At 44.2% G+C, this 16,613-nt stretch overlaps 1 long non-coding RNA gene across 2 annotated transcripts in view; it reads left to right on the top strand.

Annotated features, from left to right (window-relative positions):
* Positions 1-12,458, top strand: part of LOC113880744 — a 45,211-nt gene extending 32,753 nt beyond the window's left edge. For both annotated transcript variants that reach the window (XR_003507815.1, XR_003507813.1), the window contains 2 exons: positions 6,196-6,394; positions 12,343-12,458. This is a non-coding gene — a long non-coding RNA (uncharacterized LOC113880744). The remainder of the gene's footprint in view (positions 1-6,195; positions 6,395-12,342) is intronic.
* The last annotated feature ends 4,155 nt before the right edge of the window (positions 12,459-16,613 follow it).

The following is a 16,613-nucleotide window of genomic DNA, read 5'->3' as shown; positions in this document are numbered from 1 at the left end:
CTGCCCCAGTTCTAATCAAGTGGACTGGGAGGGGGGGTCTCGATGTCATCCAAGCACCACCTCCACTGTGAACTGTAGCGCAATTGAGGAGAGACGTCCTCGGCTTTACATTCAGATGGTACTGAGAGTGCCCTGCAGCCTATGACCCAAGTCATAAGTGGACAAGTTAACTCATCTCTGAGCCTCACCTTCCTTTTCTATGAAATGTAAACTGTTAAAAAAAAAGTTTTCAACCAAGTAAATTTTAAAGGTCTCATTGTCTATATTGAATGATTCATGACTCAGTCACCAGCTCATGTAGCAAGTAGAGAGCCTCAAAGGTGTTGTACAAAATGAAAATTCTTTATAGGCAGAAGGAGGAAAACAGTGGATTGTTTCCAGGCTTAGGAAACCTACCTATGGAGGACAGAAGGGGGCTATGTGGCAGATTACCTTATTGGTGCTGACCAAAGAATTCTAGACTGAAGCGGGGAGGAGGTTAGGTTAGGTTAGGTTAGGATGCAGTCAGGTATTAAGTCTTTAGTCTGCTGTTGTGGCGCTTAACATAAGTGACTCCATTTTAGGCCTGTCGTTTCTTTTTTAAAGCAGAATGATAACCCCTAGTTTGCAGGGATGCAGTAAGGATTAAATAAGATAAGGCAGACAAAATTCTGGCACTAATAGGTGCTGAAAAATTCTTAGATTGTAGGCTCCAAACAAGATTGCCAAGGGGCATTTATTACTCATCAGTGCAGAAGCAAACCTCACTCTGTTCCCAAATAACGTGTTTTTCCAATGCCAGCGACTCATTCTTTGCCTCACCAAGGAAGATCAGTTTGTCAGGATGCTTAATTTAAGAAATCCCTCTTCATAGTATCATAATATGAAAGGATTTTTTTTTCTTAAAGTGAGTGTGTGTCATGCTTAGATAGTATGAAGTACAAAAGAGACATGCACAGGCAAATCACCCTTACAAAAGAGGTGCTCCAAAGACGCTTTCTGAATAATGGCGAGAATGTTGGCTACCCAAGCACCAGGATCTGTCCCGGAAACGTCCAACGTTTATTTTATATATTGTTGACATTATATGAAAGGAAAGGTCACAGGTGCGATGTAAAGTTGTTTTTTTTTTTTTTTTCTATTTGAGACTGTGTTGGATGATCAGCCTCCCTCCAGGAGAGGAATATCTAGGAGTGTTTAAATGTCACTAACAGTCTCAAAATTATTGCAGTGGATTTGCAGCAAAAGGGATGTAAAGGGCCTTTTTCATTAAAAATGTTCTTTGATTTTCAGTTGTAGCTTTGGCAGCGTTATTGGCAAGAGAGCCGTGGTGGGGGAAGGTGTCTCAGATGATGGTGGGGGGACAATGTTGGGGAGGCATTTGCAGCAGATTATACATGAAAGAACTTTCTACTCAAAGAGAAAGTGCCGACCAGCCAGTCGAGTGCACGTGTAGTCATTTCATTAATTTCTATACCGACAGGAGATTGAGAAGAATGCTTTACAGCATTCTCCCCTACAAGAAAACCAGCTTGAAGACACTGCTGGACACCACCTCAGCCTTACAGACTGCACCTGTTGACTCATCCCAGGCTGCAGGGCGTGAGGCTGGTCTAAGGCCCTGAGCATAAGCCATTCTCACAATTCCTCAGGCATGTAAAAGATGGAAGACCCCTCACGTAGGATCCTTTATGTAAAAGCATCCAGTCCAGTGCTGGGCATAACTGAGGTCCCAATACTGCAGAGAGAGGTCTGAATCTGAAGTAAATATCATGTTACTTTATTTTCCTAATCAAATTAAATCATACTCCATGTTCCCACTCACCAGGATGAATCTTTCTCCCAGCACTCTCCTCCCACCAGTGCTATTTGACGGTGCACATCATATTGGTTCTGGAACAGTCAAGGTGGGCCTCTGGCCTTCGGTCACTGTGGTCACTGCTGCTACTCAGGGCCAGGCCAGTATGGTCCGTGGAGGCAGAGGCTGTTCTGCCCCTCCGTCCAGGCTGAGGATCCTATCACAGTGCCTGAGGCAGGGTGAGGGGTAGGGAGGAGAGCACCAGTCTTCCAGGACCACTGTGTGGCCATTCCTCTCTGCAACTCTGTCATTGCCACTACATCCCCAGGGCGCCAGGGGCAAGCTTCCCACTGACACATTCATCTGCTGTAACTTGCAATGGAAAGCTCTTCACCTGGTCAGCCTTTCGTTCCACATTTAATCCATGTCTCCTAATTTTCCCGCCAAATCTCTCATCCCTGCCAAACACAAAGATGCCAGAGTGCACTTTGTCTTCCTATGTCCTGCATCCTTGCCTGCGGGTAACCAGAGTCAGGACAAGCGAGCAACACCGCTGGAACCTGTCTGCCAACCACCTTCCAGGAACTGATGACCGTGGAATTTAGCCAGCCTGCAGAAGAGGCTCAGACTCAGCTCTCTGAGGTTCCTGCTGGGGCTAGTTAGTTGCAGGGGTTCTCCTCCCTAGAAACCACCTTAAGTATTGGCTGAGAGGATGGCAGACATGGGACCGGAAGAGCAGGCTCCATGCAGGATCTCAGGCCATAGGCTTTACGCTAATGGGGGCGGAATTCACATTTACAGAGCACAACCACATGCCAAGCACGGGGTTGAGCCCTCATTCTCACAAACACCTCGTGATGTTAGTGCTATTTTTACCCCATTTTACAGATGAGGTAAAATGATTCTTTACCTAGAGAAGAAGGAGTTTTATGAATATTTGTCATCCTTTTCCCAATCCAGTAAAACTCTGCTCATGTAGCACTATTTTTTTCACTTTAAAAAAGAAATAGGTATTATAAACACATAACCTTGAAAAATGGAATCAATAAAAAAGATCTTTGTGTAAAATGTCCCTCTCCCATCCCTGGCCCCAGGCCCAATATTAACTGAGTACTTTCAAGATGTCCAGCCTGCTGCTAAACTTGTTTCTTTTTTTAATGTTTGTTTATTTTGACTGCACTGGGTCTCGGTTTCAACACATGATATCTTCAGTTGCAGCATGCAAGCTCTTAGTTGTGGCATGTGGGACCTAGTTCCCTGCTACTGCTACTGCTGCTAAGTCGCTTCAGTCGTGTCCGACTCTGTGCCTCCCCACAGATGGCAGCCCACCAGGCTCCCCTGTTCCTGGGATTCTCCAGGCAAGAACACTGGAGTGGGTTGCCATTTCCTTCTCCAATGCATGAGAGTGAAAAGTGAAAGTAAAGTCGCTCAGTCGTGTCTGACTCTTAGCAACCCCATGGACTGCAGCCCACCAGGCTCCTCCATCCATGGGATTTTTCCAGGCAAGAGTACTGGAGTTGGGGGGCGGGGATCAAATCCAGGCCACCTGCACTGGGGGCTCAGACCACCAGTAAAATCCTAAGCTTTTTACATTCTCCATTTAATCTTCAAAACAACTCTAAGTGGCAAGTGGTATCATTCATATCTCCATTGAAGGTGATGACATGGAGGCTAGGATGGTAAGGACAGACCAGGACACCAAACCTAACTGTTGGTCTCCAAAGCCCACCCCCTCGACCTCGTCTGCACGCCTGGCCCCTCCCACTTGAGCCAGGACTTTTCCACTGCAGATTCTGTTTGCAAAAGTTACCCCTAAGCCTCAAAGTCACTTAGCTTCCATGGGTTTATTTCAGGTATGAAAGCAGGCTGTTTCCCAGTGCACCAAAAAGGTACCACCACTCCAGGCTCTTTACTACAAGCTATGTCTGTGCCCTTCCTCACTCAGCAGCATTCACAGGCCTTCCTGTCCACTGGTCCGGGGAACATATTGGTCTGCAGTGATAACTGGGGTCTTGTTCTAAAGCTCCCTCCCACTTTGCTATCTGTACCCACTCCGGCAGCCCAGATGTGGATTTGGGAGATCAGAAGAGGCCAGTTGATTAATATTCTGTGGGATATCACAACTAATTCCATCCCATCCCTTTGGGTAGAGGGGCCAGCAGGTGGAATGCCTTACATCCCTCCAGTTCACAGTTGGTGGGGTAGAGATGGGGTTTCAGCATTGTCTTCTTGGTAGGGGTGAGAGGAAGTGTGGAATCGTTTCCCCACAAAGCCCAGATCATCCATATGCCATCTGCCCTTAACAGCAAGCAGCCCAAGCACCAAGGACTTCTCTAGTGTGCTTAGACAGTGCCTCAGGCGAGCAAGGAGAGGGAGAGAGAGAAAGAAAAGGAGCATCTTGGCTGCTCCATATTAATTAAATTGTAAAGAGTCAAATAGGAATGCAGTAATGATAATAGGCCTGTGGGTGAATCAAGTGTATCTGCCTCTTAGGAACAGGCTAGGAAAGCTTTGCTGAGGAAATTGTATTAATAAAAGGGTGACAAATACAGAATAGCTTCCAGCCTGAGGGCCATGCTGACTTGCTGGTGGAACTGAGCGTGACTCATGTGTTTGCCAATAATGCTCCTTGGGGAAGGCCGCCTTCTCCCAGTGCCTAAGGCAGTGGGGTGCTGGCAAATGTTTCACAGCCAACTCTTGGGGGGAAAAACCTTTATTTGTAACATCTGCTGATTTCTGAGTTATAAATATTCCTGCCATGCCTGATTTCAAGCTACCAACATGAAGTCACTGAACATAGAGTTGGAAAGAGCTTTGCATACCAGCGTATAGCTAAAATAGATGCAGGTAACCTCAAGAGCACGGCTATGGGTAAAATGTGTAAGGTAACTAGAAAGTGATGAGACTCAAGTTTATTATCTTTGTTTTTAATATAACATTTAATTGCAAGTAGTTATAATTTGATGCTTAATAACTGCTTAATAAGTAAAACTTAATAAATAAATAAATGCTTAATAACTGCCTCATGTTGTTTAGTCGCTAAATCGTGTCCAACTCTTTTGTGACCCCATTGACTGTAGCCTGCCAGGCTCCTCTGTCCATGGGACTTCCCAGGCAAGAATACCAGAATGGGTTGCCATTTCCCAAGGGATCCGAACCCACATCTCCTGCATTGGCAGGCGGTTTCTTTACCACTGCACCACCAGGGAAGCCCAATTGCCTTATAGAATTCCCCAAAATCTAACAAATCAGCTCTGACAAGACAATATGAGCCAGCCCAGCACCCCACTAACAGGTCAGGGAAAGCAATTGTATTTGAGCTGCAGCGATTTCAGAGAAGAGTAGACATGAATTATCCTAGAGATGGGGGTTTAGCATAAAGAAGTCCTCAATGGGGACTTCCCTTGCTGTCCAGTAGTTAAGACTCCACGTTTCCAGTACAGGGGCCATGGGTTCAATCCCTGGTGGGGGAACTGAGATCCAGCATAGCATGACCAAAAAAAAAAAAAAAAAGTTCTTAACAAATGGTTTTTGGAACAGCAATGGATCAATGCAGAGCCTGAGACAAAGACTACTTCAACTTGCAAAGACCAGCAGAGTTAGTTCTGACTTTCCAGGAGTCTCTCTGCCAGAGTAGAAATGATATGATCATGTCAAACACAGATCTCATTCATTTGAACGTTTTCTCACGTGCCACCATTTCAGAGATGGAAACAGTGATGCCCAGTGGATCTAGAGATTTCCCCACAAATCACATAGTAAATGTAGAGCCAAGTAGGAGTCCAGATTCTTTAAGCCTTACTATTTTCTATCTCACCAGTTGTACGGTCAGCCATCCAAGGTGGGTATTCTTTTACTTACTGTACATCCCCTGCCTGCTTCACCTACACCCTCCTCACCTGATTGACCTTGCTACATACTCGCCCTGCCCCCCACTAACAGGTGGGCTGGTGATTGTTTTTTTTTTTTAATTTTTAAATTTTTATTTATTTATTTTTGGCTGCACTGGGTTGTTTTTATTGCTGTACACCGGCTTTCTCTAGTTGCCTGAGCAGGGCTACTCTTCGTTGCAGTGTGTGGGCTTCTCATTGAGGTGGTTTCTCTTGTTGGGGCACACAGGCTCTACAGTGTGGAGTTCAGTAGTTGCGGTTCGCCAGCTTGGTTGCCCTTCAGCATGTGGGACCTTCTTAGACCAGGGATCAAACCCATGTCCCCTGCATAGGCAGGGGGATTCTTTACCACTGGACCACCAGGGAAGTCCTGGTGATTGCTCTAACCTTTAAATCAAAACACCAGCACCAGGATAGCTTATCACAGGGGCCCTTGCGGGGCGTGTTTCCCTACTGGTTTCCTAGCAACCAATGAACCAATCAGACATCAGGTCACTTCTGCCTATAACCAGTAACCTTGGCTTGCAGGGTGTGAAGATGGCCGCCGTGTCCATGCTGCAGTGTCCAGAGGCCACCGTTCACTGCACACAGTGGGTTGTCACTCCAGGACCTTGCTTCACATAAGTAAGCTCCCTCTATCCATGAAACCTTTGATGTCTCTGTCACCGACACCGGGCTGTTTCTTCGGTCTGCAAGCTGACAACTACGGGGCTTGTCGGCCTGCAAGGTGAGCCAAACGATTGGTGAAGCAGCTGGGAGACTGAGGAGACTCCCGAGAGTGCCGAGACGTTGGGAAGAAGCTTTGGGGGCCTGAAAGTTAGGGATGTAATCCTGAGGTGGCTGTCGGTTAGCATTTGGGGCGCAGAAGTTGTGGGGGTGATCCTGCGGTGGTTGTTCACTAGTGTGTGAGACTCTGGTGGCTGTCCTTGGTGAATGGCAGCCGCCACGAGAGTACAGGGAACTAAGGCTTTTGTGGTGCTCTTGGCCACAATTACAGTGAGGAAAAAAAGTTAACAGTAAGGCAGCAGCCACGTCTGTGGACTGGCCACTGCTTTTTGTTTGTTTTCTTTTAAAAGTAAAAAATAAAAATGTAATATAATTTTATTAATTATGTTATATTAACATATTTATTAATCTTGTCTTTTTCCCTTTTTCTTAAATTTGAGAGTATTTTCAGAATTTCGCTGTTTTTTTAAATTATTATATAATTGATTTGTAAATGTTTTCAGGTATATAGCAGTAATTCAGTTATAAATATATATACATATGTGTATATGAAATGTATTTTTTAATATTCTTTTCCATTAGGTTATTATAAGATATTGAATATAGTTCTCTGTGTTATACATAGTAGAACCTTTTTGTTTGTTTATTTTATATATAGTAGTTTGTGTTTCTAATCCCATGACCCAGATAATCACGATGGTGTGATCACTTACCTAGAGCCAGACATCATGGAATGTGAAGTCAAATGGGCCTTAGGAAGCATCACTACAAACAAAGCAAGTGGAGGTGATGGGATTCCAGTTCAGCTATTTCAAATCCTAAAAGATGATGTTGTGAAAGTGCTGCACTCAATATGCCAGCAAATTTGGAAAACTCAGCAGTGGCCACAGGACTGGAAAAGGTCAGTTTTCATTCCAATCTCAAAGAAAGGCATGCCAAAGAATGTTCAGGCTACCACACAATTACTCTCATCTCACACACTAGCAAAGTAATGCTCAAAATTCTCCAAGCCAGGCTTCACCATGATTCATGAAGTACATGAATCATGAGCTTCCAGATGTTCAAGCTGGATTTATAAAAGGCAGGGGAACCAGAGATCAAATTGCCAACATCCATTGGATCATCAAAAAACCCAGAGACTTTCAGAAAAATATCTACCTCTGCTTTATTGACTATGCCAAAGCCTTTGACTGTGTGGATCACCACAAACTGTGAAAAATTCTTCAAGAGATGGGGATAGAAGACCACCTAACCTGCCTCCTGAGAAATCTGTAGCCAGGTCAAGAAACAACAGTTAGAACTGGACATGGAACAACAGACTGGTTCCAAATCTGGAAAGAAGAACATCAAGGCTGTGTATTGTCACCCTGCTTATTAAATTTATATGCAGAGTACATCATGAGAAGTGTTGAACTGGATGAAGCACAAGCTGGAATCAAGACTGTCGGAAGAAATATCAATAACCTCAGATATGCAGATGACACCACCCTTATGGCAGAAAGTGAAGAAGATCTAAAGAGCCTCTTGATGAAAGTGAAAGAGGAGAGTGAAAAAGTTGGCTTAAAATTTAACAGTCAGAAAACTAAGATCATGGCATCCAGTCCCATCACTTCATGGCAAATAGGTGGGGAAACAGTGGAAACAGTTACAGACTTTATCTTTTTGGGGCTTCAAAATCACTGCAGATGGTGACTATGCCATGAAATTAAAAGACACTTGCTCTTTGAAAGAAAAGCTATGACCGACCTAGACAGCTTATTAAAAAGCAGAGACATTACTTTTCAGACAAAGGTCTGTCTAGTCAAAGCAGTGGTTTTTCCAGTAGTCATGTATGGATGTGAGAGTTGGACTATAAAGAAAGCTGAGCGCTGAAGAATTGATGCTTTTGAACTGTGGTGTTGGAGAAGACTCTTGAGAGTCCCTTGGACAGCAAAGAGATCCAACCAGTCCATCCTAAAGGAGATCAGTCCTGGGTGTTCTTTGAAAGGACTGATGTTGAAGCTGAAACTCCAATAATTTGGCTATCTGATGCGAAGAACTGACTCATTTGAAAAGACCCTGATGCTGGGAAAGATTGAAGGCAGGAGGATAAGGAGACGACAGAGGATGAGATGGTTGATGGTATCATTGACTCAATGAACATGAGTTTGAGTAAACTCCAGGATTTGGTGATGGACACGGAGGCCTGGAGTGCTGCAGTCCTTGAGGTTGCAAAGAGTCGGACAAGACTGAGCAACTGAACTGAACTGAATGTATTTCTTATAAAAATGAAGTGTCTCAGCCTCCAAATGGTATTGCCAAGATCGCTTTGTGGATAAGCTCTGCTTAACTAGTATAAAATAAATTATGTGCTTAGGTGAATTCTCAGAAATATGAAAAACTGGCCAGAATGAATTTCAGGTTCACATGATCAGAAAAATATTCAGTATTGAGTCTACATCTGGTATTGAAGCTAGCTTAAGCTTGCTGGTTTGATTAATGTAGACGTGTTTTTAGAGTTATCAGGATTAAGTATAATATTGCTGTTGTACGTTGGTTTACTAGAGATCAAATAAGACCTCATTATATCTGCTGCAAATTTGTCAGCAAGGAAAATAACTTGACAGGATGGAACTTTAAGCAAATGTTAAATGAGATTAGAGCTCTTAAATAAGCTCTACTGCAGCCATGAAATTAAAAGATGCTTACTCCTTGGAAGAAAAGTCATGACCAAACTAGACAGCATATCAAAAAGCAGAGACATTACTTTGCCAACAAAGTTCCGTCCAGTCAACGCTATGGTTTTTCTAGTAGTCATGTATGGATGTGAGAGTTGGACTATACAGAAAGCAAAGCTGAGCACCAAAGAATTGATGCTTTTGAACTGTGGTGTTGGAGAAGACTCTTGAAAGTCCCTGGGACTGCAAGGAGATCTAACCAGTCCATCCTAAAGGAAATCAGTCCTGAATATTCATTGGAAGGACTGATGCTAAAGCTGAAACTCCAATACTTGGGCCACCTGATGCAAAGAACTGACTCATTTGAAAAGACCTTGGTGCTGGGAAAGATTGAAGGCAGGAGGAGAAGGGGAACGACAGAGGATGAGATGGGTGGATGGCATCACCGACTCAGTGGACATGAATTTGAGTAAATTGCAGGAGTTGGTGATGGACAGGGAGGCCTGGCGTGCTGCAGTCCATGGGGTCACAAAGAGTCGGACATGACTGAGTGACTGAACTGAACTGAACTGATAGAAATTATTATATTTTGAGAATGTCTATCTAAAAAAATTAGTCTCTCCAGATTTGGTAACTTGAAACTAAACTGTATTAAATGAGAATTCATTGACTATTTGGGTCATTTCAAATAGGATAATATTGAAACATTAATTTCTGAGCACATGTTAGTTTACTTACCTTTGCCTTCTTAGGAAAGGAAGACTAAAACATAAGTTTTCCAGTTGAAAATGCTGGTATGACAAGCAGTGCACAATTACTTGCTTCTTGGTTTTTGCCAGAGGTTAAAGTTTTTAAGGATTAAGATTATAATCAGTCATAATTCTAGTTATTATTACCAAGTTTCTTTATTGGTTACATTGTAATAAGATGTTTAACCAGTTTAAGTCTTTTTGTCATTTATGACAGTTATGTTTGTATTCTGATGCTCTTGCAAAAGTTCTTCATCTTCAAGAAGGTTCATAGGAAGGACTTTTGACAAGTACGGGTCTCTGATAAATTTCAGATCATACTGCTGAACTGAGTAAGAAATTAAAGAATCCTAATGGAAAACCTTAATGACTTCTAAAAAATTAACACAAGGATTGGTTGCTGAGTGAACTGGTGAATATGATAATACTTTTTATGGATTTCATCTGGAATATTACTGGGTTTGATCTGTTTCCAGATATAGGGAAGCCCTTCCCCTCAAATTAGTTATAACTTACAATTTGGTAAGCTTGACCTGTGGGTAGAATTGAAACATTTTTCTTTTCTCTCTGCCTGATCCCTCCAGAAATTGGAGACTCTTGGGTTCTGAGCATCCTTGTCAGGTGAATGGGGAAAAAAAATGGCCTATGCTGGAATCTCCATATTTGGGGGACCTCTGGAAGAGGGAAATTCATTGAGGCAGAGCCTGATGGCAAACTTTTGGCATGGTTTTCCTGGCCCTGAGATGCTTTTGGGGAGTTCAGTCTGAGATTCCTTCTGAGGAGTTCTACCACAGCCAGTTTGGAGAAGCCTTATGTGGCCAACTGACCAGGTTTATTTTGCAAACCAATTAGTCTTGCTTTGACTGTGTTTGGTGGAAATGAGGGTACTTTTAGAGAGATAAAGATTATGGTTCAATAGATATTAAATTCTAGTCCTGTTAATTGAGATCTAGATTTTTGAAAGTTGTGTAGGCCACACTTTTGCCCTGATGTTCTGAAGGAAAAGCAAATTCTCCAGTGAAGTTGTCACAGAGTATAACTACTTGTGATATATGACACTACTTGCTTTAAGTCTATTGCTAAAAGCACAGGTATAATGTTTTTATAAAAGTTTGATATAATTGATCAACTGTATAGCTGCTAAAATGTTTCCCCATTAATGTAATTCTGAGTTTATCTGATCAGTTGTCCCCCAAAGTGACAAATATAAATGCATATATAGGCAAATATAAAGTAGGCCCAGGGCAGGACCCTGACCTTAAGGGACAAATATTTTGGTCCATTGAAAGATTTTCAATCCAAAGGGTAAGTCATGGAAAAATCTTCACATTCTGAGGTATGGGGAAGTCATTCTGGTTTGTACATGGTTTAATGTAAGCCACGTGACAGAGTGGCCTGTGTTGTGGCCTACTGAACATGCATTGTACATCAGCTTTGGCCATTGAGGAGGAGAATGCATTGGAAAAATCAAAATGGAGTAGCTGTGGTTCAGACATCCAACATAAAACTAGGTGGCAGTTATAGACATGATTTTAGATACATTCCTATATTACAGCAAATTTGAGTTAATCAAACTGTGTTGCAGACGGAACACAAACTTCAGGCAGAAGTGGCGTTATCTCAGAATGCAGGCCATGCTTGTGTTTGCTGAATGGTCATGGTCTCCCTGTGTCATGCCTATCCAGTGTCTTACATTTCACCTGTAGCCTGAACAAAGGATATCTATTTGAGGAGTGGGAAGCAAGTGACCTCACTGTGAAATGAGTCTAACTGCTGCATCTCCAGTGAGGTGCTGTTTGTCATCCTCCCTCTAGGCTTGCATGAAAAATAGACCCAACTGATGCAACCATGAGGGATGACTGACAATGGAGGAGTGGCACTCAGCATAACATGGGGTGGCAGACCTGTACCGTGACTGCTGATTCCTGCTAGGCCCCCAGAATGTTTGTTTTAGAGTTGGGGCCTCCCTTGTCCACATAGGGTGGCTCTGGGTTTGTGAAAACCAAGGGTGGCCTTACCTTCCTTGTAACCGGACGGGACACGGCCGCCATTGACTCCCTCTCCATTGGTCTGTTAAGTGCTTGGCTCCAAAATTTGCTGACATACTGGCAAGTGAGTGTTCTTAGCACATTCGGTGTCTTACTCCTGATACTCTTTAGCTGCTGGTGTCTTTATTACATTTGTGGTATCTGGTTGCAGTGCCCCTCTACTGACCAGACCGCAGGGACATAGCAGAAGAGGGGTGAACAAAGATTGTAAGGGTCATGCAGGGTATGTAGGGGTTGGGGTGCATGGTTAGGCCACCCAGGATGGCTGCTCTCTTGCTCTCTGTATATCGTTGGCTCCACCAGAGCCTTCTTCACCTACCCTCTGCTCACATGACTGACCTTCCAACATACTTGACCCTGTCCCAGCTCATTATTGTTCTAGCTTAATATCAGAACATCTTCACTGAGATAGCTTATGTCCTGGTTTCCCTGGTAACTGATGAGCCAACCTGACATCAATTCCCACTGTAACTGTAAACCTCCTCCTCTCTGCAGAAGCGAAGACTGCCACCATGCCCTGCCGAACATCTGCCGCAGCGGTTGGGGGTTGCTCCAGGACCTTGCTTCAGACATGTAAGATCTCCCTATCCATTAAACCATTGACGTCTCTGTCACTGACTCTGGGCTCTTTCTTTGGTCTTAAAGCTGGGCAAGTAGTACAGGGCTTGCAGGCTTGCAGGGTACAGCCCAATACCTGCAACGCGTACAGAGAGAAAGGACAGGATGCTAGATAAAGAGAACAAAAGTTTCCATTAGTTCCAAGTTCCAAGAGAACTTGCCGAATGCCAAGCCCTTGGTTGGGCCTTTTGCATGTATTATCTCATTTAAGCTGTATCACAAGCATGATTATCATTTTCATTGTACTGGTGAGAACTTTGAGGTTCAGAGAGACTGGGTAACTCACCCAAGGTTGCATGGCTGGTCTAGCCTCACCTAGCCTGGGTCCAAGCCTTTGTGCTGTTAACAGCTTGAGAAATGGAAAAGCAAGAGCTGAATGATGTGGAAGTGCCACCTTCAAGGAGGGCACAGGGCCTTGGAGGTGGTGTTCAGATTAGGTTAACAACAGTCGGATCCAAGGATGGCTGGAGAGCAGTAGCTGTGCTGCCAAACCAGATGGGTCAGAATCACGTTGCGCTCTCTCTCTCTCTCTCTCTCTCTCTCTCTCTCTCTCTCTCTCTCTCTCTCTCTCACACACACACAAAAGTGAGAGGAGCCAATCAAACTTGACCACATGCATGTTTTTCTTCTTGATTTTTTTCTTTTCCTACCTTTTTTCCCCCATTGGCTTCTCTCCTGCCCTTTCCCCAATACTGATGGATTCTCATTTCTGAGCTAGGATGGTGGCCTCGGAGGATGGCTCTTTCCTTCTTCCATCTCTCACTTCTTTTTTCAGCCTGTGACTCCTTTGTTTTTCTGGTTGAAACTTAAATCCTGACTTGAGCATCCATTACATTGCCCCTCTGTATAGCCAGGCTCAGCACCTTTCATGGAAGCTCCCAGAACCTTCTTCCCTTTGCTACAGTGACCCTCCTTTTTCACCCCTATCATTGGGAGCACGGGATTTCAACAACCCTTCTCGTCTCATTGTCAAATCCTTACTATTTAGGAATCTTGGTGTGTTAGTGCTGATATGATGGTCAAAACAGAAGCTTGTCTAGCCTTGCATAAAATAAAGTTACTCCAACTTTACTAAAGTGTTTAAGAGGGAAAATGTCCCCAGAGATATTTCTTAGCACAAAAATCACTTTTCTGTATTTAAGAACTTTGCCAGGTCCTTGTGTCTGAAATAGAGCCATCCCTACCCAACGAGGCCGTGTGGTAGGCTGACCCCTTCTAGGATCACATGTTGTTTTGGTGAAGGGGCTTTCATAACTCAATGAATTTATGAGCCATGTCATGCAGGGCCATCGAAGAGGGACGGAGCATAGTGAAGAGTGTTGGCAAAACATGGTCCCCTGGAGGAGGAAATACTCCCGTATTCTTGCCTGGAGAACCCGGTGGTAGGCTGCCAGTGTAACCTGGTTCTGCCACCTCCCACCTCCCAGCAGCGTGACCATAGGAAAGAAGCAGTTACTCTGTGCTGTAATTCTCTCATTTGCACAATGGGGTGATCACGTTTGCTCTCCAGGACTTTATGAGGACGGAGGTGACGGCCAGCACAGAACGGGTTCTTAAGATCTGCCCTGGGGACATCCATGGAGCTCCCGTGGTTAAGACTTTGCCTCCAATGTGGCGGGCGCAGGGTCAATCCCTGCTGGGGGCGTAAGAGTCCCACATGCCTCAGGGCCAAGAAGCCAAAACAGAAAACAAAAGCAGTATTGTAATGAATTCAATACACACACACACACACACACACACACACACACACACACGCGTTGCTCAGTTGTGTCCGACTCTTTGCGACCCCATGGATTGAGCCCACCAGGCTCCTCGGTCCATGGGATTTTCCAGGCATGAATACTGGAGTGGGTTGCCGTTTCCTTCTCCAAACGAATTCAATAAAAGACCTTAAAAATATTATCCACATTAGAAAAATCTTTAAAAAAAAGACTTGCTCTGGGTACATTCTTAATCCCTAGTGACCCAGTGGTTGTTATTGAGGGCACTATGCACTTTATGTTTTTAGGGCAACTTTACTTCTACTATGTAACTTGGGCCCATAAACCCATCAGGGTCTGCTTATAGAGCATGAAATACATTCTAGCAACTATAGGCAGAAGGCATTTAGTTCAAAGTATTATGTGTCCTACAGAATCATTAGAGACGTGAAGAAAATGACTCTAGCTTAAGTTTTCTAAACTGGCAGAATTGGACCTTCTAAAAGTCTCCTGCCTTTTCTATGACAAGAAAGCACTGACTGATCCAGAAACTTCAGGTGCCAAATCTGAAAATTAGAAAAAGAATATGCATACTCATACACATGCAATTACTGCCATGGCCAGAGAGGCACCTAAGTCAGGAAGTCTCCGTTGGTGCCTCCAACTCCACACCCTCACGGCCTGCTACAATCTGCAGCACCAAAAATGGGTGCCCGTCCACTATTTACCACCCCCCAGCCCTCCACCCCCCACAGCCCGTCTCTGTCAGTGTCCACAGAAGCTGTAGAAACGGCCTCTGCCTCATTTTCTATCTTCTGATTCCCGCCTGAACATTTATGCTTAGCTGAAGTTGGAGCACATCTGGAAATCTAGGTGCAAAGGAGTCTGGGAAATTCCATCTTCCCCTTTTCAGCCTTTTCAGAACAGGAAGCACTTACAAAGGAGGCCAGAATTGATGTGAAGCACTTGCCTTCCATTTTTCACAAGAGCCTGACAAATGATTTCCTGGTAGAAGTCCTGTGGTATGACTCCCTGGTCACTTTCTCTTTCCCTGGCGACTGCGCTGCCTGGTCTGGTATCTTAAGGAATCTCTGAGCACCACTTGCTTCTGAAAGCTGGCTGTTCCTGGGAGCACAGATTTCCTACAGGTCTCTTGGGTGAAAATTGATTTATGTTCCAAAGGTGAGGTTGGTGTCCTTTTTGCTTCTTCTTGCCTCATCCAGACCACTTCTTTCTCAAAAATCCCAACTTGCCTCCCTGGGGGATGCTGCCCTTTTTGCCAACCTCAGGAGTACTATTTCCTCCCAGAGACATTCCAGGTTTAACTGGATCCTCAGGGTCACCCACAGAAGTACCCAGTGGGCTCCAGTCTCTTCCGGAGTTCTCTGTGGTAAAGATGGAGACGGCAGGGGAAAAATGTTCACAGTCTCTGGGAGCCTTCCTATTCAGTGCAAGCTGCCAAACCAACGTCCCTCTTTGGGCACAGCCATAAAGCTATCTACAAACAAATGGATTTTTAGAAAGTGGAAATGTCAGTGGCTCAGGACTAGAAGAGGCTCTGGGGACCATCCAGTCTATTCTTCTCTTCTTTCAGAGAAGGGACATGAGGCCCCGAGAGGTAAGGGACTTACCCAAGGTCATACAGACAAGGTAATACTGCTTCCACAGCAAGGATGCCTTCAGCAAGTCAGCAGACTTACCAGGGGCCCACTTTGTATAGTGACTGTCTTTGGTCAGGCTTCGGAGAAGCAGAGCCTAAGAAGGGATTTGTATAAAACACATTTATTTAAAAGAGTGATCTGAACATGCATGGGGAGGAAGAAAGGAAGTAGGATAGGGAAGGAGCAGACATTTTAAACAAGACTGTAGTTTCCGGTGACATCTAACGGTAGCTTGATCCTGCGGAGAGATCTAGACCACACACTGCATTACGGAACTTGAACCACCGTAAGACAAGGGTGTTGTTCTTTTATATTTCTGCACCAGCTAGTTTATTAATTACGGGCTCATCCAGTGTGGGGGCCATTATTCTCTGGTACTTCCAGGCAAATCGGCCTGGTCTCTGAAGAGCAGTGTTCCCAGATAGGCATCAGGAGTGAACTGTTAACAAAAGCACCTCCAGCACCGAATGGTGAAAAGGGCCACCGGAGATCTAGGTGGGGCACCAAGGTGGCTGCTACTGTCCTTCAGACAAAATTCTCTGGATCCCAGCATAACAACTGGGATTCAGTGGCTGCTGTGTGATCTCAAACAAGTCGCTAAACCTCTCTGAGCTTCAGGTGCCAAATCTGAAAATTAGAAAAAGAATCTTTCCTCTTAGGGTTGTTTTGAGCATTCAAAGAGCTCATGCATGTTCCAAAGTACTTAGTCCAGTGACTGCATTTAGTATTATTGTAATTATCAGTCCTTTTTATTAATTAACAGCAATATAATTATATTAAATATATA

This window comes from Bos indicus x Bos taurus, chromosome 22 (assembly GCF_003369695.1).
Source record: "Bos indicus x Bos taurus breed Angus x Brahman F1 hybrid chromosome 22, Bos_hybrid_MaternalHap_v2.0, whole genome shotgun sequence".
Lineage (NCBI taxonomy): Eukaryota > Metazoa > Chordata > Mammalia > Artiodactyla > Bovidae > Bos > Bos indicus x Bos taurus.
The sequence above is the reverse complement of the archived record's forward strand: the minus strand, read 5'-3'. Positions and strand labels throughout refer to the sequence as shown.